This window comes from Ambystoma mexicanum, chromosome 2p, assembly GCF_040938575.1.
Source record: "Ambystoma mexicanum isolate Mex_15411 chromosome 2p, UKY_AmexF1_1, whole genome shotgun sequence".
NCBI classification, from domain to species: Eukaryota; Metazoa; Chordata; class Amphibia; order Caudata; family Ambystomatidae; genus Ambystoma; species Ambystoma mexicanum.
Genome location: NC_090923.1, coordinates 192,108,899 through 192,136,656, shown reverse-complemented (window position 1 = coordinate 192,136,656; position 27,758 = coordinate 192,108,899).

Below are 27,758 nucleotides of genomic sequence, written 5' to 3'. Positions count from 1 at the left end.
TTGCACATTGGAGATGCCCAGTGCAAGTAGTAATCAGAAAAGGATATGGGTCATTAAACAGCTATTATCATAGTGCTTAGTTGTGTGATGAAACTGACATGAAACGCTATGTAAAAACACAAATGTACTAAATTACTTTGGAAGTTAGAGAAATTGGTCATAGGGTCTGTGTAAATCCTTGAGATATCATTTTGACCTTCCGAAATACCTCACTATGGAATGGAGAGGGAAAGAAGGCCTGTTGTATGGAGGGCACATGCTCTTAAGCCTTACACTAGTTAATTATCAGCAGACTAGCAGGTCTGGTCTGGTCTCAGGGATCTTATTGACTGTTACAGGTGCCAGGGTAGAGATTTTCACAAAATATTATGGCACTTCCGTCCGTGCTGCAGGTGAGTTTTTAGAGCTCTGCAAAACCTCAGGAAGTCTACTTCATGACTGAGTGACAAAGCAGGGCCATTCAGAGGATTACATCTTCGATACGTTGGGTTCTCCCTCTGAATCGTTTCCATCTCTACAAGCTGTTGGTGAGAAGGACGTGGGAGGATCCAGGGGATGGAAGAATAGGTAAACATACAAAACCTTGGGTTGCATTTTCTTAAAGAAGTAAGAATGGAATGGTTCCTGATTGGACCTTAGTGGGGGTCTAAGAAGGCTGCCCAATGTATATGGTATTATACCATTAATCACACGTTCTGTGTGCTTCACTGGCCAGTGAAGGACCAGGGCTAAGTTATAGGCACGAGGAAAGCGAGGGACTTAAAACCGGACCCCAGTTCCATTACCAGGACAGTGAAGCCCACAGAACAAGTGATTATTACCATTAGCACGTTGAGGCAAAACCGCAACGTGCTAATAGCAATAGAAAAGCAAACAAATCTGGCCGAGCTGCTTTGTTGGCTGCAGCCTGGCAGTGGTAAGGAGAGAGGACGGGATGATGAGGCGCGGGAGGCACTAATGAATGGGGGCCAGGAGATGCCGGGTGTGGCGCGGTCATGCCAATCAAACAGGTTGCTCCAAACACAGTCCCGGGAGGATAGCTCAGGGGCCACGCATTCGGCTTGGTGGGTACTGGGTGGTGGGGAGGAGAGGAGTGGGTGGCATGTAGGCAGAGAAGGCTTGTTTTCTGGTCCTTTCTCTTCCTGTACTGGTGGATTTTTCAAATCTGCACGTGTGTTGTCTTCTGGTGGTGTGCTGTCCACTGGAGATGCTGAGTTTCTCCGCAAGGTAGCTGAGTGACTTGAGGGAGACTACCTTATAGATGATGCAGCAAGACTTGAAGGTGATTTGTGTGTGCAGTGGGAGCCAGTGAAGGTCGATGAGGGCCGGCGTGATGTGGTCGTATCGGCATAGACCCTTAATGAGGCGTGCAACCACTTGTAGGACACTTTCCAGGGGCACAAGGGACGACAAAGGGAAGCTTTCAAGGATTGCATTGCCCCATCCAGGCGAGATAGGACCAGTGCTTGAACGGTGAATATAAAGTTGTCTGGCGAGAGGGAGAGCTTGACTTGCCGCAGGAGGGAGAGCTAATACCAAGATGTCTGAGTTTTCTTAGTTATGTGTCTCTTGAAGGAGAGGTTTAGGTCAATGTGGAGTCTGAGGGACTTGGCACAGGAAATGAGCTCAGGTTTGAAGCCCTCAGAGACTTGGATCATGAGATTCAACCCGGTTTTGGGGCAACTTGATTGGCTTGCACACCCACCAAGGGTTCTAATACAAATTCAAACTCATTTTATACTGTCGGTCCATGACAGACAGTTTGTATTGTGTCTTTTCATGTTATCCATTGGTAGCCTTCGACTACAAGGGGACACATGGTTAATTTGTCAAACTTCCTAGAATTGTGTTGTGACATCACTGGGGTTCCACTGAACAGCCTGCCTGGACTACAGTAACAGATTCCTCACTGAAGGTTGGCAGTGTGTTGCAGAGTGCAATACATAACAGGGGTCATCACATTTGTAGGTGATAATGAGTGACAGGTCACTTTAATCAATAACTGTGTGGCACTTGCAGAATTTGAGGCAAGTAGAATCCTGTAGGTGAGTAGGTAACAGACTATGGCTATATACATTGCTGATGTTAATGGCACCGTCTTGCAACGTATAATGGCAGCCCTGTACTGGCTTGCATGACAAGAGGACAAGAGGGAGACTTTTTGTGGAGTAGCCCACGTAGAGCCCCTGGAAAATGTATGACTCGGGGGCTGAAGGGTGTGACAGGACAGACTGACTGGCAAAATAACAGAACAGTCAAATATGTTACTTTTAATGAGTATTGTCTTATAACTTCTTAGATGGTCACAAGCCCCACATGTCCTATTATGTGTTTTAGAGTGTGTGTTCTATACCCCCTGTAAATATTTACATATTTTGGTCTCCAAGGAAAATCTGGAATAATGAGGGTGCACCAGCCCTCTAATTGGTGTTAATGATGAACAAGGGTAACCTACAGGTGTCCCATTAGTACAGGTCTCCTACTGAGGCTTGATTGCTGGTAAATCTGTCTATGAAAGTGAAGTATTCTAATTAGACGCCACTTTAAAAATACTCAATGCTGAAAAGTATAGTGGAAACGTGCAACTCTACCGAACGTGTCCACTGACACCTTTCAACAGCCTCCTTGTAGTTTGGCAACTGTCACCGGGTTAGCCTCTCAGTCTGCGGTGAGAGGTCTAAAAAGGTTTTGTTGAGAGCCTGTCCTCCCCCAGAGGCAGGGGGTGGAAGTTGTGAGTGCCCCAGTCCCTGTTTCTTATTCTTGTTCCTACACGTTTGAAAGTATTACCACTTCTTCTTGCGCCATGTCTGCTGTGCATACTGCTGGTCGGTCTGTTTCTGTTTCCCCATGGAAATGACTGGTCTCAGAAGACTCTGCAGTGGAAGAATGAGCGACCTGCCAGCCTGGAAGCCACTGGAGCCACTGGAGCTCGGGGCGATTGGCGCCACTGACTAAAAATACAGATACACTACACGACGACTCCAGCAGCAGTGAGTACTCACAGTGCTCTATTCAATATATCCACAATCGCAGCACTCTCCACAAAACCCACAAGGGCAATGCTCTTAACTGGGACAGAGCTGTGGAGCAGGCTCCCCTGTCTAGCCAGCACCCTGAACACGCTGGAAAGCGCTCACGAGTACTGGAACATTAAAATTGATTCTCACTGCAGTGGGCCACCATTGACTGGAGACAGCGGACCCATGTAGATGAAAGGGACATGACCTATGATCCCTTTTGTGCTTTTGCTCACCTGTAGCACCTCCCCTGGGAGAAGGAAAGCAAGTGGTTAACCTGTGGAACTAGGTGATTGGGAGAGCCATTGAGAGGGAAGGGGGAGCATAAGAAGGGGGACAGGAAAAAAGAAGGTGTGTGTTATTCAGATATGATATTTATAACATGCTTAATACCCAAAGGTTTCTAAGCGTGGACCCGGGGGATCAAACCTGTAGTGCTCCATGTCATCTTGCTTCTGAGGCAAGCACGTTGCTACTGAGCTATCGTCCCGATCAGTTCAAGAGAGGAGAGGGAGGCCCAACAGACAAAGCAGAGATAAGACAGTGTGGAAGAACATAGAGGATTATTGCTGAAGAAGTGTGCAAGATACGGTATTGGTTGGTGGGAGAAACTGGCAATATAGTTTTGAGTGTTGTGCAATGTGTGGTCTGATCTTACTCTCTACTACTTTTTCTTTGCCTCCTCCACACCATTACTTCTCTACCTTCCCCCTACTATAAGGGAACAAACCGAGATAGAGTAGGGAGTGACTGAGAAGGTAACTGGGGAAGTGAAAGGAAAGCGAATGTCAGAAAAGGTGTGGGTGGGGCGTTGCCGAGTGGAAAGGGGTGAATTGTTGTAGCGCGGAAAGGTGAGAGGAGTAGTAGGAGGGAGAAGGGAGAGAAGTGTGGCAGATGGAAAGAGAAAGTATTAGAGGTGAAGATCAGAGGGTGGAGGTAGGCATTATAGGGGAACATTGGAGGGCTATTAGAAGAATCGCAAGGAAGAGAGAGGAGAGATGGTGAGTGGAATAGTAGATAGGAGAGTAGGAGGAGGAAAGGGGGAGACACAGAGAGATGTACAGGGATAGGAATACAGGAGCATAGAAGGAAACTACCAGGTCGGGTCTGAGCATCTGGAAGGTATCAATCCTTACACTACACAGCATTGAGGTACTTTGGTCGTGGACCAAAGAGGGCGTTTGTCTGAGAAGATGTGTGCCTATTGGGCATCAGTGCCAGACAGACATTATCTTAAATAATGGGTGTTAACAATCTCTAGGTTCAATCCTGGGGTTCAAGGACACCTAGCATAAACAGGGAATGGCTCACACTAACTGAGTAAGAGTGAGACTACCCTTAGCAAGCCCTTTCTATTCTGAAAATAACATCCTTAACTGTCTTGAAGAGTTGGTGTGTACTGGAGGAGGCCATCTATGACACAACATGGCAGTTACAAGGTGGAATAGGCATTCCTGTGAACAGCCTGATGTAACCCAAAGTTCCTGCAGCCAGGATCTGCATTTACTGTAGGCAGCCCTCAAGCAGAATTCTATAATTGTGTGCTCAGACAGTCTGGTGACAGATTCAGCTCTAAATGCAAGCCCTGTTCAGGTCTTACTTGGGGGCCTCTGGAAACCTCCAATTATATTGACGAAAACCTGTTTGCGTCCAATTATTGTCAGCGTGGTTGCTACTGACTCACTTCATAAACAGGGCCTTTTGTGTATCAGCATCTAGTGCAGGTTTTCACTCAAAACAACCATTTGGGCCCATCACCGGAACATCCCTTTATATCTCTCTGGGAAGGCATATCGTCATCCCCCGAGGACAGGAAATTTCGCCATGGAATGAACTCAGAACCATTGCCAGGCCACCAGTGAGCTCACACCAGGCCAGTAACAACCATGAACTCTTAGATGCAGTGCAGACAGGAGAGAGGTGTGGTTACATTAATCAGAAGAGAAGCACCCTTCCACAGAAATATTCCATCATCTTGGATCCTGTGCCCCCTCCACTCTTTCCGCAGACAAACCACTCTAGAACTAATATCACCAGGTAAAATACTCTGAACACAGCAGCCATGATTGGACACCTTACAAAAGACTAGAAAGGGACCAATCCACTGTCACAGATTGCCTATAAAAATAAGTGAGACCACACCCTCTGTTGAATCCTTTTTGAACATCAAAAGAAGGAGGATTTCACCTAGAATAGTTTTGGGGATATGGCCTCCCCCAAAGTCATCTTTCATAGGGATGAAGACAAAGATTTCCAAAAATGGAGCAATTCCTTTCGTGCAATCATCCCCAGGAACATTTGGTGAGATCTGTTGGCTGGACAAGGCCTGCTGCAAGATGAGACCACTGGCACCTAAGAATCTGCTCAGTGGAGAAGCTCCTACCTTGGAAGTACAGAACAAGGATCTACCTTGACCCTGAAGGCCCTGTATGGGGTCCCCTATTCATTAGAAGTCAAGAACCAGCTCTGGTACTCCGGGTACTGTTTGCCCACTTCAATTCCATTGTCCAGCTGACTCGACTGCTTCAAGAAACTTTTCAAGATGCTGCAAAAACACATGGCAGCTTTTGACACTCTTTTTTTCGATCTGCACCCAAGCCATCAAGCCACTCACTTGATACAGCAAGTGCCTACACCTACACTCCAGCAATTATTTAGCAGATTACCACCAGAGATCTGCATTGCTTCATTGGAAATATTTGAGTTGTCTCAGCCGATTGGAGACACCAACTCGACCATTGCTTGCCTGATCTGCACGCAATTAGAGATGATCACTGCTAGGGGACCGCCCTGCATCGCTTCACCACCTCAGTCTGACTCTCTCAATGCCAGTGATACTTTGGGAGCAATCAAATCAACACATCTCAATGCCGACTTGACTAACTGTAAAGTACCCAGAAGTCTGTCTTGAAGCGACCAAGCCCCAAAAACAAGCCAAAGTGGTGGTTGACGTTTTTATTTCCAAAAGGCCTAGCCCACAGCCAGATCTCTACCTTTCTAAAAGACATCTTCAATAAACTTTCCTTTGCTATTGAAATTATTGTTTTATTGCCTATGCACCAATAGCGTCCCTTTTTTATTATAAATTCACAATTTATGTTGTGCACCTGCAGGAGTCGACCAAACAGAGGTTGAAGTAACTGCAGTCAAAGTAAACTGGTAATACAGATGCAAACATTCAGTTGTCTACAACTGTCAATGAATTTGAATAATGTCTGCACATTTATTAAACATAGCTAATGTGATGACATCCAGATAACAGTATTCCCTGCAATTCTGTTGTGCAATTCTTTATTTATTGCTGATCCAACAGTTGGCTGCATCTGAGTTGTGACTCTAGTTATGGTTAAGTTGATGCTTCCATACGAAGAGTCAATCTTGCGATGCAGTTCGACAAATCTACACAGAGCACGGTGAACAAAATATACATGGACATCTGAACTATTTTATAAAGTTACATGAAGTTCTGTCTAAGGGGGTTTCCTCTGAACAAGGTCATGGGAAGTCCTTCCATCATCCCAAGGTGTTATCCACTTCAGCATGTATCTACTCTTCCAGAATTCCCCCATCTGCAGACTTTCTAGAAGGCCACAGCTCCCCACCTTCCTGTGGGTTTAGACCTAAATAGATTCCAAATTATCCCACTCAGGAGCTCACTTTGAATTGTGACGTAATGTGAATGAAAGGCTAAAATGCCTTGAACAATGCTTTTACATCTTTCATTCATGCCACACCACATTTTCAATCATTTCTATGGTGGAGAGGAGGGGTGGAACGCAACTTGCATTTCTGCCACCCTCCTCCCACTTCAACATATAAATGCTCCAGCATTTGCGTCGGCATGGATTTTCATGCTGGCGTGAATGCTCTGCATGCTCTGCAGCCCTTGCTGCCCTTCATCGGCCCTGCCTACACCTTCTCTTACTCTCCCCGCCCCACTGGTGTTGTGGTGTCATAGCACTGGTTTCATCCACCATGCAGCCCCCTATCTCCTCAATCACCAACCCTTATGGCATAGATAGTTTCCCTCTCTACTGGCCACCTGGTCCAGAAGTAGATTTTTCAACCACAGTTCCAAGCTAATTGACTCTCTCCCTTCCGATCACCAACTCATTGTCATTGGTTACTTCAACCTCCCCTCTCTCTTTGCTGCACTATGCACTGATTTTAACTCCCTTCTACTTAATCACTCACTCTCTTTTGTCCACTCTCTGCCCAAAATTAAAATGGACACTCCCTTGACCCTATTCTCATTTCCTCTCAAATATCCACCTGTAATATCTCCACCGCTCTATCTCCCTCTGACTATTCTTTCATTTTTACCTCAAACTCCGCTCCTGCTTCTTGCTCATCTACTACAACTATTGCTAGTTTCCTTCCTCCAAACTCCCTGACTACCACTCTAACAACATCACTCTCTCCTCCTATGCTGAACTCACCTTTACATCCACTGAAGAAACGTTCCCAAACTTTCACACAGCTCTTTATGCTCCCTTTTCATCTCCCTACCCTCTTACTGCAATCACTCCTAAATCCCCCCTCCATGTCCCTGATTTACACCTCTTATCTGCACCCTGAGAACAATAATGTGGATAAAGTTTCACACTTGGCAAAGGTCGAGAAACTCCTCTGATCTTGACAACTACTCCCCTATTCTTTACTCCTCCAAACATGACTTCTATCTTTCTCATTTTGTCCGAATCCTCCCAGCCTAGGTGCCTCCAATAATCTCTCAACTCAATTTTCTCACCTGCTAAACCCACCAGAAACTCCTCTACTCTTTCTGCAAATGATCTTGCGTTCTACTGTGCTTGTTACATTTCTACCATTCACAATACACTCACCACTTACCTTCTATCCCCTCCACCTGCTCATTTATTCCCACCACTCCTACCCTCCTCTCCCCCCACTGTGTCTTCCTTTTCCCACAGCAACCCTGATAAGATTATTGACATACTTCTCAATGGTAACCCTTCGTGTGCCCCCACTGACACACTTTCCCCAAACATTGTGAAGAACATAGCTCCTAATGTTGCTCTGCATCTTCCTTCCATCTTCAACTCCTCTCTTGACAATACCACTTTTCCCTCATCCTGTAAGACAGCTACTGTCACCCCACTCCTTAAGAAAACTGGTCTAGATCCTAACTGTCCAGCCAACTTTCGCCCTGTCTCTCTTCTATCACACTATTCCAAAATCACTCATTCCGCTTGCTATTGGAGTTCCCAAGAGTCTGTCATTGGTCTGCTTCTCTTCACTTTCCATAGTTCAGCTCTTGGTACCTTAATCTCCTCTTATGGCTTCTCCTATTAACTCTTCGCTGACAACACTCAGATCTTCTTCTCCTTTGACTCCTTATCCGACGAGCTGTTTTCAAAAATGTCAAACTGTCTCTCTGCCATTAAATATGGGATGGTGTCTCACTCGCTCATGCTCAACTCCACTAAGACTGAAGTTCTCTACTTCCCAGCCAAACAGACCATCTCTTCCTCTCCCCCTCTTCTTCTCTCCTGACTAGCTTCCTTACTCTGCTTATGCTCATAACTTTGGTGTCATCTTTGACCCATCAAACAACTTCTCGCTCTTCATCTCCAAATCCTATACTGTGGCCAGACTCAACCTCCTCAATATAAGAAAAAATGTAATCTTCGTCCTTTCAATATTGCTAAACAGTTGATCTCCTATTTAGTCATTTCAAGAACTGACTACTGTGCCAGTCTCCTCTATGTCCTTCCCAACTATTCTTTTTCACCTCTAGACAAAGTGCTCCGCTGCACAGTTTGCACACTTTTCAATCTTTCTCACTTTACCTTTACCTCCTCTGCCAGATTGGCTGGATATCTATGAAACAAAGGGCTAAGTATAAACTTCGCATCATCTTCAAAACTATCCATGGGCGTGTCCCACCCTACATATCTGCTCATCTCAGTCACTCCCCATTCTCCTACTTGCTCGTTATGATCATCCTTGGTTCACCTCCTGACCACCAATTGAGCCCCCTGTGCAACTTCACATTTCTGCTCTCGCTCTCCTCACTTCCTTACTCTGGAATGCTCTTCTTCTCCCTTTCTTTACTACCCCAACTCAAACATTATTTAATTCCCAACTAAAAGCCCTCTTTTTCCTGAAGAACCTGTCTCCGAGCACTCACTGCTACTGCATCACCCTGTTTTCCTCTTTCCAGACCCTTCATGGACAACCCTACAGCACCATTCTGTCACTGCTCCATCCTTAATTTAGCACTTCATCCACCATCCTGCTACATGTTTCTGTCAACGTGTGAGTTTTGATTGCAATTTTATCTCTGAGGCATCACACCACAGAGGACAGGAACTCTACTTTCAATTATTTAATTGTTTACCCTAGAATCCCATAGCTATGGCGACCCCCTGGGCTTGGAACCTTGCTTATTGCATTAATTGCATGTGCTTGTCTTTAACCAATCAGGGGATCAGCCCGTAGCATGCACCCGTGTACTCCTCCTCCGTTGGAACACCTCTGTCTAATGCAACATGCATGCAAGGAGATGCACAGTGATAGAACCCCAGAGGGCATCACACCACAGAAGACAAGAATAAAAATCTCTTTTTCAATTTTATATATTTTCTTTTGCACTTGTGCGCTTTGACAAGGGTAACCAGGGGCACATTGGGCTTGAAGCACACATTTTAGAGTGTGTGTGTGAGTAAAGACCCTGTTTCATAAGGAGAGGAACAAGCAGGGCCTCGCACTGTGAAGGACAGGAAAGAAACACCAATTTGAAGAATATTGCTTCTTCTATTCTAGAATTGCCAGTTCTCTCCATAGCATTGATTGATTGATTGGATGATTGATTGATTGATTGATTGATTGGGTATATCTATAATGTGCTTCCTTATACAAAGAGGCCTCTTGGCGCAGATCATCTATTCACCCAGTGGAACAGGACAGCTTTTAGATGAGCCCTGTAGGAAAGCAAGGAAGACAAGCGTCTAAGTTCAAATAGAAGTTGACTCCATATGTTTATCGCTTTAAACACAAACTAGTAATCCTTCCCTTGCCCCTCCCCCATCGCTCCCCTCTTCAAGGTGTGTTTATATGATGAAGTGGAACATAGGAGATGCTAACTCTAAGTAAAACACATGGAACATAAGGCATAAGGTTACTTGGAAGGCAACCAGGTGCAGTAGGTGAAAGCATTTGTGGATTGTATCTACCACTCTCAGCCAATTGAGTATTGTGTGCGCCTCAGAGACACAATCACATGTACGTAGGATAAATACACTGCAGTATTCTGTGTTCTTTGCAGTCAGTTAATTAGATGCCTCATGCGATCAGCTCACAATGTATTAGTGTAGTACAACCTTCCATTGAATGCATTCCGTGTTACAAGCGACCAATGTTTATCATCACATGGAGATCATTAATTGAATTCCTCTCTGCCAATCAGAATCTTCAGAGAGCAGTCAATAACTACTGGTATTGACTGCATTCTGAACATTTTCACTTCCAAAGCAGACAGTGCAAGAACAATGCAAAAGTTCACTCCCTCCAGGGGAAGATATTTATTTCACTGCAACATTCTAGTTAACACACCAAAGCGAAAGCTAACAAATGGGAAAATGTTTTCACTTTGTTAAGAGAAATCATTTACTTTTACGTTTTTATTTATTTATTGTTCATTTATAAAACGTTTAACACCAGCAAGTGGTTTCTAAGCGCAGGATCAGGATTCAATCTGTGTTGCGCAGCGTTGTTTTGGTTCCAAGAAAAACGCGTTGCCCCTGAGCTATCCTTTCTCCCCCTTCCTACACCTAATACGCCTAACTTATGAAGATAACTTTATTATTTAAATACTTCAAAATAAAACCACTTTGACTCTACTAATACAGTGTAACGCTCACCTGATTCCCGGAGAGGCGCCGGTCTTGACTGGGCGTATACCGTATCTTCAAAGGTGATGTGTAACACACGGCTGGCTCTTTGGGCTGGACCTCTGTGCACTGTATGTCTGACTCGAAGGGTAAGATGTCTGCAGATAGAAAATATGGGATTAAGGAACTAGGTTATTGAATGTCTCTCTCTTCTTCCCTTTCTCTTCTCCTGTAGAACCCCAAAGGTTAACGCTCTCACCTTAGGTAAGTGAACGCCGTGCTCTCCATCTGCCTCGGGGCAGGGTGCTGTAACCAGTTTCTTCACTGGATAAAGGGAGCAGGCCTCTTGACTTCAGAGGACTGCTGTCCGCCGTTTACTGCACGAACGGTAAGTTTCGAGTAATTCTAATGTCTTTAAAGTCTTTAGTAATGATGTTTCTTGTTTTGCAGGGTTCCGGCGATGGCGGATGACGGGCTGAAGTGAGTTGAAGATGGAGCCCGTGTGATGAATAGAAGTGCCTGGAAGCACGTAAGTAAGCGCTTGTTGCCTGCTTCACGATGCGCTCTAACTGTCTTTTTATTTTGCAGGTACAAGTTCGGAGCGGCTGCAGGGTGCCGGAATACCCACTGGGTTAGATGTGGAAAGGAGTAATGGCACGTGAGTATTAAAGTTCCCCAATGTCTTTAAACGCACCTTGTTTTGTCTTTCAGATGCGGGATGCAGCGCCGAAGGCCTCCGGAGCGTGCGAAGAGTTGGTAAGCTTTTGTCTTTCAGATGCCGGCATGCAGTGTGAAGACCTCCGGAGCGCACGAAGAGTAGGTAAGCCTTTGTCTTTCAGCTGCCGGAATGCAGCGCGCGGCGTTGGTGTCAGCCGATGGACCAGGTAAGTGAAGAGCTGTCACTGAAGACCGTAATGCTAACCTGTTCTTTCTTGTCTTTAAGGTGTTGCTGAAGACTGGATTCAGGATGGTAAGCCTTTTTCCTTAGGCCCAGGATCAGATGCAGAAGACACGATGAGCGTTCTGCTGCAGAGGATGCAGATTAACGCATACCAAGATTCATCCATCGGGTGTGATTTAAATAGCCTCCTGTAGTGCTTAGGTGTCTCCTTCCACAGCCACGCCTAGGTAAGAAAAGAGTTCCTGCTTTCCAGAAGAGTTCCAGTGTTCTGAATCTAGGGAGTGGCTCCTGCCCCACCCAACAGGAAAAGTAGTTCCAAACAGAAGAGGATCAGAGGCTCAACTGGCAGGCAAGTAAGCAGCATGGTCTGCTGCAGGTAAGTCCACCCAAGCATTATGAGCCCGGCGCTTCCAGCGCTGGGACTGGGCATATTTATGAGCCTGGTGCCACTGGCGCCAGGACTGGGTCCAAAAGGTCCCAATTGGGACTGGTTGGCACTCGGAACCTGGGTTATGGATCTGCTTCCAAGGGAGTTGGGAAAACCCTGACCTTTTGGAAGCAGAGATCATGACATACAGTTTTCTCATTACTTTAGTTACTATTTTAACATGTTGTGATTCACTACTGAAACTCCAAGCCATATATTGCTAGTACCACTATGTTATAATAGTCTTGTATACCTTGGGAGGGGTCATTAACACTGGGGATAGTGACCAGCCACTAAGTTACGGCCCGAGGCGAAATTGACCCCTACCTCAGTCTATAAAGATATCATATTAAGCAGCAGAGTAATCTTTCCCAGCATTTTAATTTTCTAATAACATTTTTGAAGTCTTGAATGCATTAGAAATGAATCGTAGATTTTTAAAAGCTAGGATTCAAAGCAGGGGTGGACTGACCTATAGGGAACTCTGTAGATTTCCCAGTAGGCCTCTGCGCCCTGGGCCTCTTTTATGTGGCAACCTATTTTATTTCCACATTTTCTCATAGGAAAAGGGTTGGGCTTGCTAAAAATGTGTAAGATGGGGCCACTTTGAACATTATTTCCAGGGCCTCTGTTGGTTCCCAGTCCACCCCTGATTCATAGAAAGAGAGATGCCCAAGATGGAGAGATGGAAAATGAGAATCTTCTGGCAGTACTCTGTTCCAACCAAAATAAGTTTTGGTTTTTCATTGATGCAGTTCAAGTTGGTTCTTCCTCGTGTGCAGGTCTGTATTTCGTGACCACGATTGTACAGACCATGTTACTGTAGCAAAAAAGGAAGAAAAAAGAATTGGGGCTCATAGGGGTATCCGCCATAAGGAATGACAAGTTCACAGGAATGTCCCACATGAAAGGACATGTACTCCACCCCTGCCCGGAGCACACAATAGACGGCCTTGTGCTACCATGCAAGGCGGGAGAGTGGATTTCACAGAGGGGGAAAGCACAGATGGGCAGGGGCAGTGAAACCCCTGGGAGGGAGCACGCCAGGCAGTGGGTAGGTAATAGGAAGGCACAGAAACAAGGAGAACAGAGTCATGTGAAGTATGGGACACGAGCTGAAACAGTGAAACTCTTCTTTTATTGTCTGCCCATAAAGATAGTCAATCTACAACCGGCGCCCTGTAATCAGCCTCCCACCTTCGTTCTCTCCTCCCAACCGTCTCTTCGCTCACGTCACCGCATTCTACATTCACTCATGCCACGGCTCGAGGCCTCGAGATAAGAAGCCTCGGGACGTGGAATACTACATCATCCCCCCTCTACACAAATTTGAAAAACAAATAAAAACTTGAAAGTTACCCAAACTTATCCATAACAATAAGGAACTTAATGTAGGAAAGCAAACTATTGGAAAAACATTACATAAATAATTGAATGCAAACTTATTAAGTCATCAGGAGATTAAAGCGTCAATTAAACACAATTGTAAAAAATAAGTACTTTACAATGTCATAATCCCTAGACCAAAATGGTAATTTCCTCTCTCTTGCACTACGCACACCCTTATTATCAGACATCCCAACCACTTGTTGTTGTTGTGCATTTTCTCCACCAGAGCCAGACTGTCTCACTCTAACCACATTGTCATTCACCCTTTCCATACCCTTTAGAATATTCTCATCACCAGATAAATCATTCACTCTTCTCCCAACTTTGGCTTGTATAAGTCCTTCATCGTTTCCTTTCCACATCCACTTACTAACTCTATCCAGATTCCAAACAGATCCTCCAACAACTCTAACTGCCCTCTTGAACACTTGTACCACCTTAACAGGTCTGCTGTACTTAGATTCACCTTTTTTGACACTCCGCCCAAGTTTAATTCGCACAAAATTTCCAGGTAGGATTCTCAACCTAACCCTCTCAGGAGGAGCATTATGTAAATCAACCGTACCTTTCCGTTTGTTGCAGTTCTTAGACTTTGTCTTCATCACTTTCCTCCGATTAACCCATTCAGGATTTAATAATGTATTGGGAGCTCTTCCCCTCGTTAATTCAAAAGGAGAAACCTCCATTCCTCTTTTAACTGACATCCTCGTGCTCCATACCCTCTCCTTTAAAACTTCATCAACTGGTATGTTGTTGCTCAATGCCAATTCTACTGCTTCTACGATCACACGGTTATATCTTTCCACCAACCCATTGGTTTGAGGGTGGTATAACAAGAGAGGCACAGATCCACCCTACTGATGAGGTCCAACCAGACCGAAACACGTGTCTGGGGTTTCTGTTGGTACTCTTGTTCAGAGGAGAATTGCCTCGCATTTCGGTGGTGGACTGCCCCAGGGCAGGACAAAGACTGATATGTTTGGGATATTTCTTCTCTGTGAAAGATAGTGAGCTAAAGACTCTGGGTAAGTCCCTCGTAACCAGGACTAATGTCTGGCAGAGGGACTCCCAGGACCCCCCTTGTTAAATCTGCATATTTAAGTAACTTTGGGTCTCACCCTAAGTTACTAGGGGAATCCAGACGTGGACCCCTTGCTCACTATTCTTAGAGAGGCACAGATCCACCCTACTGATGAGGTCCAACCAGACCGAAACACATGTCTGGGGTTTCTGTTGGTACTCTTGTTCAGAGGAGAATTGCCTCGCATTTCGGTGCTGGACTGCCCCAGGGCAGGACAAAGACTGATATGTTTGGGATATTTCTTCTCTGTGAAAGATAGTGAGCTAAAGACTCTGGGTAAGTCCCTCGTAACCAGGACTAATGTCTGGCAGAGGGACTCCCAGGACCCCCCTTGTTAAATCTGCATATTTAAGTAACTTTGGGTCTCACCCTAAGTTACTAGGGGAATCCAGACGTGGACCCCTTGCTCACTATTCTTAGAGAGGCACAGATCCACCCTACTGATGAGGTCCAACCAGACCGAAACACGTGTCTGGGGTTTCTGTTGGTACTCTTGTTCAGAGGAGAATTGCCTCGCATTTCGGTGCTGGACTGCCCCAGGGCAGGACAAAGACTGATATGTTTGGGATATTTCTTCTCTGTGAAAGATAGTGAGCTAAAGACTCTGGGTAAGTCCCTCGTAACCAGGACTAATGTCTGGCAGAGGGACTCCCAGGACCCCCCTTGTTAAAAATAACAACGAAAACCTCCCTTCAATTCCCATCTTCCTGGCAAAATTTTCCATTTCACTACTTCTAAACTGAACACCATTATCACTTATTATTACATTGGGAAATCCTTCCCTACTACAAATCTGCATCAGAAATTTTATTACCTCACCTGTGTCAACTTTCCTCACCGCTTTGACTTCTACCCAACCTGAGTAATAGTCTACTAATACTATTAGGAATTTATTTTCTCCCACTAACTTCACATATGGCCCAATGATATCAATCCCCAACATCTCCCATGGGGAATCGCCCTTGTCCATGCTAATTGGCTTGGACTTGACAATCTTGCAACTTTTATCACTGTTTTGACATGGCCAACAATTCCTGATATATCTTTCAATCATAATATCCATGCCTGGCCACCAATATTTCAAACGCACATTATTCTTAGTACCTGTAATGCCGGGATGACCTTGATGTGCCTTTTCGATGAGTTCATCTCGAAATTTGTGTGGGGGAATTAATTTATCTCCTCTAACTAAAAATCCATCCTCTATTGACAATTCATCTCTAATTTCCCAAAATCTTCTACAATCTTCGCTAATGACCCTTTTCTCTGGCCAACCTGACTCTGTGTATCTCTTTATCTCTTGCAACTCCTCATCTTTGTCCAACTCCACCATCCACATCTCTTTGGATGTGACCTCAAAAATAGTCGCTACTCTTTCTTCGTCAGAATCAGTGCTTGTCTCATCGCTCTTCAAAGGTAACCTCGACAAATAATCAGCAATTGTGTTCCTTTTCCCTGGTACATACCTTACAGAGAAATTGTAATCTTGTAATTTTAGACTCAATCTAGCTAATCTCGGTGAAACTTTACACATTCCCTTCACCGTGAGAACTTCTATTAATGGTTTGTGGTCAGTCTGAACTATAAATTTGTTTCCCTATAAATACTTTCTGAAATAGTTCACTGCCCATGAACAAGACAACAATTCCTTCTCAATCACCGAATATCTACTTTCTGTTTCAGAAATAGCCCTTGAAGCATGACTGATAGTTTTCTCATTTGCCTCTTCATCAATCTGTGTCAGCACTGCCCCTAAACCACTTCCACTGGCATCTACCGTGATCTTGGTCAATCTTCCATAAACAAATCCTCCCAATTCTATAGAGTTACAAATTCCTTGTTTTATACTTCCAACTGCCTTACTACATTCATCACTTCATGTAAATTTTGCATCCTTTTTTAACAGCCTCCTCAATGGTTCAGTGGTGCTGGCAAAATTTCTTACAAATCTGTTGTAGTATTCACACAATCCCAAAAATGACCTTAACTCGTCTTTGTTTTTAGGTTCAGGGGATTCCTTGATGGCTTTCAATGCATCCCCTTTCGGCTTATAACCCTTGCCATTCACTGTATGTCCTAAATACTCTACTTCCTCCACTCCAAATTTACATTTACTATCTTCAACTTTCAAACCGACTTCCTTCAACCTCTTCAACACTTCCTTCAACCTCCCATCATGCTCCACAGACCCCTTGCCAAACACTATTATATCATCTTGATATACAAGTGTCCCTTTCAAACCTTTCAACACATTCATCATAATTCTCTGGAATACTGCTGCTGCAGACGCCAAACCAAACGGCATACGTTTGTATCGATACAATCCTTGAGGCGTAACAAAAGCAGTAATATCTCTACAATCTTCTGTTAGAGATATCTGATGATAAGCGCTAGATAAGTCTAACGTAGAAAACACATCAGCATTATCAATACGATTTAGCATCTCGGATATGATAGGAAGTGGAAAAACATCTGTTACAATGTTCTTGTTGACGTCTCTCAAGTCCACACAAATCCTAGGTTTGCCATTTTTCTTTACTGCAATCACGATGGGGCTTATCCATTCAGACGACTCAATTTTCTCTATCACTCCTTCAGATTCTAGCAAGGTCAATTCCTGTTCCACCTTTTCAGCAATGGCAAACGGAATGGGTCTGGATTTAGTATGTCTAACAGGAATTGCACCCTCCTTAAAACGAATTCTGTGTGAAAAATCTTTCAACAAACCCAATTTAGTCGATTTGTCCTGTTCTTTTTCTTTGACTTCCTTGCTTTTTACTGCTTGGCTCTTGTTGGCAACCAGAATTTGTTGTTCATTGTTTGGGTCCAGCCTGACCCTGAGTCCAGCTTGATCTCTCCAACCCAAAACATTTACCCCTTTCTCAGCCACTTATACCTTTACTTGAGATCTTCTGCCTTTAAATTGAAGATGCTCGAGAACCACCCAATCATCTCGATTTTGGATCCCTCAAATCCACCAGGGTTCAGAATGTCAGATGCCTCCATCTTTTTAGGCCACATTTTGCTAAATTCTTCCAAGTTTTCTTGGTGATAATTGTCCATGGCGAACAACTATCCACTTTTACTTTTATTCTCCAGTTGTCCAAAAATACTTCACAACTCGGACATTTGAATTCTCCATCAGGTGGTTCCCGTATTAGAAACACTCTTTCTTCATCCGATTCTTCTTCTGCTTCCATAATGGCAGATATCTTCTTCCTTCTCCTACACATGACTGCAAAATGGCCTCTTAAACCACAGTTTCCACATTTTTGTCCCAACGCAGGACATTGTCTTGCATATGCATAGTGACCAACTCTCCCACAACTATAACATCTGTCTCCTTCCTTCTGTTGGTTATACTGATTTCTTTGATCATTCTGGGGTCTGGGTTCATTTCTCACCCAAGACTTTCCTCTATATGAATTCCCTCTCTGCTCATAATTTCTCATTCTGTTATTTCGTCCTGGTGCATTGACTTCAATCTTGTCTTTGATCTTAGTATTTCCTCCTCCTCTGTCTTTCGGACGAACTACATTGATCTGTGTTTGTTCCTCTGTTTCTTTTTCTTGTACCTCCTTGCTGCTCTGGCTATGTTTTTGCATACTTTGTATAGCCTCCTCTTTCTTGCTTTTCACTTCCTTCGAACATAAATGAGTGTGTTCTACTCGCTTTGCTATTGCTATGGTTTCTGGCAGAGACGGATTACCCACCATCCACAATCTATCTTGGATCAAATTATCTTTCGAGTGGATAATGATTTGATCTCAGATCAACTCATCCAAAGTGATGCCATTGCCAAATTGGCAAGTCTGTGATAGTACTCTCAGTGTGGAGACATATTCTTCAATGTTCTCATTTTCCTTCTGTACTCTGGTATAGAACATATACCTGTTTATAGCCACATTGGTTTCTGGAGCATAATATTTGTCCAATTGCCTGATCGCTCTTTCATGCTCATCAGCATAACCAGCTTCATCTCTAGTCAATTCTGGCAATTCTCTGAACTTCCTTTGCCCTTCCAACCCCAATGCATGTAGTAATAACAACTTCTTTTTTCGGGATGTGAGTTCTTCCTGTTCTACTGCCTGGATATAGTTCAACCAGAATTCTTTCCATTCTGACCATAAAACTACCGGTTGACCTGGGGTTGGAAGAAAACTTGCTGGCAGTTGTATGCTGATGCCCTGCATAATCCTGTAGATAACTGATTATAGTATCTGCATAAACTCTTTTGTACTCCTTAAGTATAAGCTATGTATTATAAGTTCTTTCTTATAATTTTATTTTTTTAAAGTACTGTGAGGAGGGGGAGTGGATCACTGTCTACTCCTCATTCTGCCTGCCCTTCCTGCTCTCCTAAACGCGTGACTCGCTAAACTGTGGGTCCTTTACTCTAATGCTTAAAATGGCACGTAACTTAGAGGGCGGGGAACAGTTCAGCACAAACCACCGTGAAGGATGTTAGTTCGGAGCAGCCGCTCTTGTTCTGGCTCCTTTTTACTGCACGAACCAACGCAATACCAATGCGCTAGTTCGGAGCATCTGCTCTCTGTCTGCACAAGTCTGCACGACAGGTGCAGCCACTCGGAGTACCCGCTCTCGGTATGGCCGCTGTTGCTGTGTCTGCCGCTCCTTCCGACCAGTGGGCTCTCAAGGCGCCGGCATCCTCGTCGCCATTTGAAGTATGGGACACAAGCCGAAACAGTAAAACTCTTCTTTTATTGTCTGCCCATAAAGATAGTCAATCTTCAACCGGCGCCCTGTAATCAGCCTCCCACCTTCGTTCTCTCCTCCCAACCGTCTCTTCGTTCACGTCACCGATTCTACATTCACTCATGCCACTGCTCGAGGCCTCGAGATAAGAAGCCTCGGGACGTGGAATACTACATCATGCTCTACTGAAGTTTCCTCATTCAGTATTGGGGGGCTTCAGACAAAGCCGTGAAGATCTGAAAGCTTCACCCTCTCACCCAATACCTGGCTGTTAACCTGAATCTTCGGGTACTGGCTGGGTTGGCTCCCAGGCAAAGTGTTCACTCAAAGAGTTGTGACTGTGAGCATTTGAAAGTAATCTGGGAATACTGCAGGGGGCAAATTCTGAGAAGTGGTTAACCATGGCGGTACTTAAAGCCCCCACTCATTATTATTTGGAGAATGGAGCATTTATGATCATCCAATGAAAGAGTCAGTTCAGTCTGCAATCATGTTAATGTCATGTCTTGTTTTTAGATGTTAGCAAAACCCACATGGAGGGCCAGTCTACTGAATAATTATGACTGTGCTTTCCATATGGTGTTAGAGGTACCAATTGTTAAATCTGTATCTATTTTTGGCTAAATCAATTTACATAGAAAAGGAACCAATATATGCAGCCTTTGTTGACCTGGCAACAGCCCTTCTTTTGATCAATAGGGAAACACAATGGAATATTCTTTATGATTTAGGTATAAAAACTGTTCTCTTGATAATGATTATGGCCATATATTCTCCAATCCCGGCGGTAGTGTGGTATCACCAGATTCCAGTGCAACATGGCGTCCTGCAGGGTTCTGCCTTGGCCCCTCTTTTAATTGGTTCATAGATGCCTTTCATTACACTCTCACAAAACCGGGGGCCAGGGTTCCGCATATGGGTGCACTTGTGTCCCCATATTGGTATATGCCGATGGTTTTGTACTGATTGCCCAATGCTCACTTCAAACACTAATGACTGATAATTAAACCACTATGAGCAAGTTTAACCTAAGAATAAATATTGCTAACTCTGCAATACAATCATTTGCACCATCTTTAAGTAGTGATCAGGCAGTAATCGCTAAATCTAACAATTAAGTAATTAATTGGGACAGGTATTATGAATGGCTACGAATCCAGTTTCCAACACCTATGGGTATTGGGTCTCACGTGATCAAACAATATGCTCTTATATCACAGGCTACTGGCAGGATATTTAGAGTTTCCAAGAGTATCACACGCACCTGTGAACTTTATTTGGAGGGTTTACAAAGCGTAGGTAAAGGTAGTGGCTATAAATCGCTGTCTCAGGAGTTTGGGGATTCGGAAAATGAAAACACTTCAGAAAAATTAGAATACATTCTGAAAATCACTTCAGGAACTTCGGTTGTCTGCACTTAACGATGTGTGCTATGTTTTTAACTTAATTAGTGGTGCTGTACTTAAATGTCAGCAGCAGGATTCTGCAACCTGAGTGTCTCCAGATGTTTTGGACTGTGACTCCGATGATTTCACATCATTCATTATGCTGGCTGGGGATGATGTGACTTGTGCGAAATGATCAGTAGAACCAAAGGTTGAAGAGCTCTGATCTAAAGTAACACTAAAGGCAGATTATCCCAAGTTATCCTAGCAGATATCAGAGGGAGGAAAATGTCTTTAATCAATTACATTAATTATATAAAGAGGTATATCTTTGCTATCAATCGACTTACCTTTGCTAAGTCAACAATCTGCTTTCATGAAAGGCAACATTATTTCTTGGGCAAGTGTATTTAATATAAAACAATTGTTACAGATTGTATTAGAAGAAAGATCTTATGTGGGCAGATTTTGCCTTGGACGCTTGGACACGGATGCACTTTCTTAGAAGAATACTCTATGTCAGGGGCAAAGAATAGAAAAGTAAAAAGAAATTCATGAGTTATGTTAGACATTTAATTTTATTTTTAAAATGTGAAAAATTTATTTTCTGTAACCTATTGTTATGAATTGTCATTGATCCGTTTTATGAATGTGTTATGCACAACTTCAAAAGCCTTCTTATTGTATTGTGATCAAATTTGAGATGTTCTCAGAAATAAGGATTTGATGATGATAATGAAATAATGTGCATAGTTTTATGGCAGACTTAGAAGACTATTGCTGTAATGCATGCCTCTCTGAGCAAACTACAAACCAGGTACAATGGCAGTCACAAATAAGGAAAAAAGGAATCCCAGCGGTGGCTATGTATGCAGCAATGTTGTAATGTTTGTGTGATGCTGGAAATGCATTGGATGGACATGGCCTCCATGTCCTTGTCCTGTAGTCCTTTTATCATGTGTGGTCTGCATTATTTTCTGCACAGAAGTCCATGTGGAACTCCTGGCAGTGCAGCTCTTCCTCTTTTTGGTTTGGTGAAAAGACCCTTGGGAATCCCTTCTGGCACCCATGGGTGGGTAACCCTTTATCCCTAGTGTATTTTTCTGGGCACCTGTGTGTGGCCCACAGAGCAGGGTATGGGCTGGTGGCAGATCCATGCTGAATTTGACAGGTGCTCTGAGTATCCTCCATTTTGGGATACCCAGGCCCTGTCATTGGAATCAGTTGATTCCTCATAGGAGACCAGATGGCCCTGTGGCCTCTTGCTTTCTATTGCCTGTTACCTTGTTTACCCAAAGTCCTGGGAAGCCCTGACTCTGTCCCTTCCCCAGACTAGCTGTTGGGTGGAAGTTCCATATATGGTATTGTGGAGAAGTCCATGGCCAGACTGGCTGGAGCCTTCCCAGTGACTGTATGTTGTGGGTACACCCTTGGGGTGGCACCTGGGTGAATGGAGTGTGTGATCAAAATGTATTACATGTTATGGGTGTCTGGTTTCTGGTATGAGACACAAAGATTGAGACACCCCTGCCCGAAACTGGTATGAATGCAGTGTGGAGTGCTGAATGGCTGGGTGCTTGTCCCAATCCACATTCCTTGTTGTGAGTGTCTGGAGGGAGAAGAATGGCCTAAATGTACTGTGAGCCTGATTGGCTGTCTGCCTGCATAAATGCCCATCTGAATGATTGGTTGGCTAATGCATGGAAGAAAAGGTCTGCAAGGACCCCCTCCCCTTCATTCTCCCCGACATACAGATGATGACTCGTCCAGCAGCCCCCACTGTGCCTGTGGTCAGGGATGCGGGGTGGCTGCGGGTCGACACATGTGGCTGCAGCTTGGTACCAGACTCCTTTTTGTGGCACTCTCAGAATCCATTTTGAACATAATAACTTAGGCCTCGCGAACACAAGCGGTCTGCAGGGCTGCAGCTCTCCCCTCCTGACTGCGCACTGCGAGCCAGGCACTTCCCTCGCCCTCCTCCCCTCGGCGTCCCTGCTGCAGGCCTGTTCTCACTGGAGACTAGGTGTGAACAAGTTACATGACAAACACTGTATCTTTCACCTTCCGCAGTCCATCATTGACCATGACTGGGCAGAAGCTGGGGTTTGAGAAAAACAAACTATCTCCATAAAACTTGTCCTGTCCCCTCGCAGACCCCACATTTATGACACATGCTGTGGATAACCCCCCAATCCTGATCCCCATTTGAAGTGCCAGACGTGCATACATAGCCCGTGTGCCACCCTGTTCCACCCATACAGCTAATCCATCTGAAGGGATTATAAATTCACTCCTGTTGTTGTATGCCACGAGATTGATTGTATATATTGAAATAAGGTGACCCTCACCCATTCCAGATTGCACGCAGAGCATTGAATTGTATGTTCAAGCCCCTCATCACCATGCAGTGATTAGTGGTTTGAACACACTACATGAAGCAATGTATAATATCAATATATACTCAATGATTTTCTAAAAATGTTCGATTCTCAATATATTCAATTAAGTACCGTAATATGTATGGTTTATTATGATATGTGTCATCTGTATAATAGAGTGTCTGTTGTAGCATGTGTATAACCTCCCAGGAATTGAAAGCATGCACCCATATTGCAAATAAAACTTACTTCGCACACCTCTTAATGTACTTACACATATACTAGCCTATTTGTACCTCATTTGTTTGATTGATATGTACACCCCGCAAAATGCACGAGACACAGCACAACCAGCTGCAGGGCCTTCTCTCCCCTCTCCTGGCGTGCCCAGCCAACCCCCTTTCCTCCCCCTTCTGGCCAGGATAAGATGTAAAGCCCTGGTCCTACCGACAATGTGATGCTATGAATGTAACCTCTCACCCTCCTCCTGAGCCAGCACGCAGTGTTTACCCACCCGTTCCCCCCAGACTCCTCTCATCCCACCACCTTTTGATATACCGGCTAAGTGCCCTATGACCCGATAGTGTCTCAGTTCACCCTAACCACGACTGACCATAGAGGCCATACATTTTCTCTTGAATTAACATACTACAAAGGTGCCCCCCACTAGATCTAACAAAGAGGAATGATAGATGCATCCCTGTCTGTGCCCCCTTCGTAAGCCACCTAAACCCATTAAAGCTGCTCACCTATTGATCACCCCTTGTATAGCATTTTTTTGATAATGATGTACTCACACCTAGAGTTATGTGTCTTTTTTCTTGTGATGTTAGATTAACGATTTGTAGGATTTACAGGGTATCATAAATTACTATTAACACTGAATGAGCATGTGTGACCACAAGGGCAAAATGTTAGTACAGTCATGATGTATCAATCAACCACCATCTGACCAGAGCTCCACCCTGATGGGTCCAGCTGACCTGCAAGCATCACCATGACACCTCAAGGAGCCTCGCCAATCCAGAAGCTTCGCCCCTACAGATCCATATGTGCCCTTCCCCATTGCCCAATCTCATTGATTCATGTATCCCTTAGTTCCCACGTCATAGGTGACGTGGTTTTGTAACAAAGGCCCTCATTACAACTCAGGTGTTAAGGGTTAACGCCGTCGTTTACCCTTAACGCCTGATTCCAATTTTAACGGCTGCTTTCAGCAGGCGTTAAAATCCATGGCGCTAAACCGCCTTGGTGCTAATTACGGCACCGTAATTTATGGTGCCATAATTAGCGCCTTCCCCACTCTCATTACGCCCTATGGGGCAAAAATGGGAATGGGGAAGGGTAAAGGGGAAATAGGGATTTACCGCCCCACTCCCCTTGGAATGGGGCGGTAAATCCGCCATCCACCATGGTGTAAACATAGTTTACACTATGGTGGTAAAGTTGGTGTACTTACCGCCTGGGTCGTAATGACCTCCAAAATGTGAATGTTTGCTGATGTTTGGCAGAGCGCTCTCTGAGTTTGCAGAGTTCTCTGCTTGCCCTACATTGGTTTGGATAAACTTTTACTTTTTGATTTCACCCACACTTGGTCTTGGTCTCATTCCCATCTGGGGTGTGTCCCCTCAAGAGAGCTGCCCGCCTACGGCAACTGGTACACTTAGACGTGCACACGCAGTAGGACGAGAGGGTACGGGTCCCCCTTTGCAAAACCCACCGTATCACTCTCCGGAGCCGGGGGCGGTCATTGAGTGTGGGGCAGCGCCGGACGGACCGGACCCGGAGGGTCTCGGATCAAGACGGACACGTGAGTACCAAGTGCGAGCGACATTAAAAGGAGTTAGATATAGAATATAACATACAGGGTCAGATCGAAAGGGGGCTCTTATGGGTATTATAGATATTATCTTATTCTTTTTTCTTTCTCTGCATATGGCCATTAGGATGAGTTAAGGCCATTACAATATGAAAAGGGAATACGGGAACCTAGCTCCATGAGGGGGTAGAAGGTGACGCTGCATAGTGCTATCTTGACTAGTACTGGGAATAAGTGGAAAATAGAAGGAATCAGTGGGAGTCTCACATAAGGGGAAGACTCGGTATATAAATTAGAAACACTTCACTCTTTCTTTTCTGATCAATGAGAAAATATTCAGACAACTAAGGGGTAAAGGGTATAAGCATTGGGACAAGGGAGATCTTTTGCAGTAGAACACGGGAGGAGGTAGGGAGGGTATATGTTACATGTTGTATGTGAACTGTCTATTGGTCAATGTTATGTACTGAACTTGCTATGTCTTTTTGTGATCGCTGTATTTTGGTGATGACTAAAATTGTTGCATTGTAGTCCCATAAATAGTGGTCATAATTGTAAGTGTGACACCGTGAAGAGTGAGCGTATAGTGTTATGTAAAAGTGGTATACAAACGACAAATAACACTGCTATAGCTAGAATTTTGACTGTATAATACATACCAGCAAAGAGAACATGGGGGGCGAGGGGCTAGAATGGGCACGGAAACACCATTGGCCCACATCTGTCAGAGTCTACCAGGTTACGCAGAGAGAATTACAAAGTACCATGATCAATGGATCACAGAATTAAAAGGGGAAGGGCTACCACAGGTGTGGCCCCAGGGAGGATCATTTGACAAAAATGTATTGGACATGGTAGCCACACGCCTATTTGTAAAATATAAAGGAAAACAATTGCAAAATAGAAGGGAGATGTTAGATCTATGGAGGTTATTTGAAGAGGTACCTCCAATAAAAAGAAAAGAGCAACTAAAAGAACAGGTTGCATCTCCCCTGGCAATGGAGAATAATGGAATGGAGGGCGGAGAAAAGGAAGGGCCAGTAGAGGTTGCACTAATATACCCCCTCTTACAAAAACCAGTTCCTGCTGAGGGATACAGTGACCCGGTGTATGTGTCAAAACCCACCTCCCCAACCACATCACAACCCACAGCACTCCCTCCATATGAGTGCCAGAGAGCGGGTGACAGGTGAGTACTCCGGCAATAGATATTGAAAAGTTTACAGAAGATTTAGACTCAAGGTTATCAATGGCCCGAAGTGATCTGTCCAGACTAAGAGATATGTGCAAAAAAAATTGATCAGGTACTTCCAGGATCGATCAGACACAGATGTCACAGACACCCAACAGGTCCATAGAAGAAGGGTGGAAGAAGGGGGAAATACTATTTCGAATAAATGATGAGCCGACAAGAATAATAGAGTTAGAACAACACACGCCTGAGGGAGAAACGATGGGAGAGGGCATGGCATCGGGAGGAGCAGAAGAACTCCGGTGCGACATAGAGGGACAAGAGTTAGAAGGAAGGAGTATAGGGATTGCAGCAGGAGGGGCACCAGTAAGGTTAGACGAAACACCTCTAGGGCGGGCAATGAAAGAAGAATGGAATAGAAGGTTAAGAAACAGAATGGGGAGGATGGCAGCACTGGGAAAAAGAGGGAAGAAGGTGAGTACGGGAAAAGGGACCAAAGGCAAGTTGCAGCTGCCACTGATACACAGGGGAGGAGGGCGCCCAAATTACATACCCTGGGCACAGATGGATAAAGCAAATGTATTAAAGTTATTACCCCCACTGTCAGGAGGTGCAAGTAAATGGATATATGCATTCGAGAAGAGCACTGCAGGGGTCCCTTTGGCAGTAGGTGATGTTAAAAGCTTGCTGGTGTCTGTGGTAGGTGATTTAGCTGACCGCGTTTGGGTGAAAGCTGGCTTCCCGGGTATAACATTGGATTGTGACCGCCATGACTGTGCTTCCTTTAACACAGTAAGAGGAAGAATATGGGATGCATTAGGAGACACATTCCCAGACACGCCTGATTTGCAGTCAGTAATGCAATGCACAATGGGTGATGTGGAAGATGCAATGGGCTTCATTTTAAGGGTGCAGGAGATGTGGAGAGCAGAGACGGGCACAGCCTGGGATCAATCAACCTCCTCTTATATTTTATAATATAGAGAGGGCTCCCGAAGGAAGTTCAGAAAGTGCTTGATAAAATAGCTGGGATTGAAGCCAAAGGCTGGTCCAAAATACAGAGCATTATAGTACACCATTGCAAAAGGATCAAAGAAAGGGAGAAAGAGATAGCACAGAGAAGGCTGGCAGACGAGGCAAAATTAATTCAGACAAAACTAGTGAAGGTCACAGAGGCTGTAGCCGCACTCCCCACAGAAAGGGAACGAGAGGAGGAGGAAGGGTCAACAGTAATACAAGCTATAATGGCAGCTAATTGGGCAGGAAATGGACAAGAACAGTGGAATGGTGAGGAACAATATGGAGGGCCACAGTGGCAAGCGAGAAGTGCCTGCGGAGGACGAGGTGGGTACAGAGGACAGAGAGGGGATGGTCAAGGGTATGGAGGGTATGGTGGATATGGAGGGTCTGGAGGTCCAGGTCCACGGGGAGGACAAGGGAATTGTTGGAATTGCGGAAAGTGGGGACATTTTTCAAGGGAGTGTAGAAGCAGTCCCATGAATAATTACCAAAATGAACAACAGTACGGCCACCCCCACCCAGGAAGCCCACATGGGCTGCCAATGGGCGGTGGAGGGAGAGAAGAACAGCAAGATCAGAG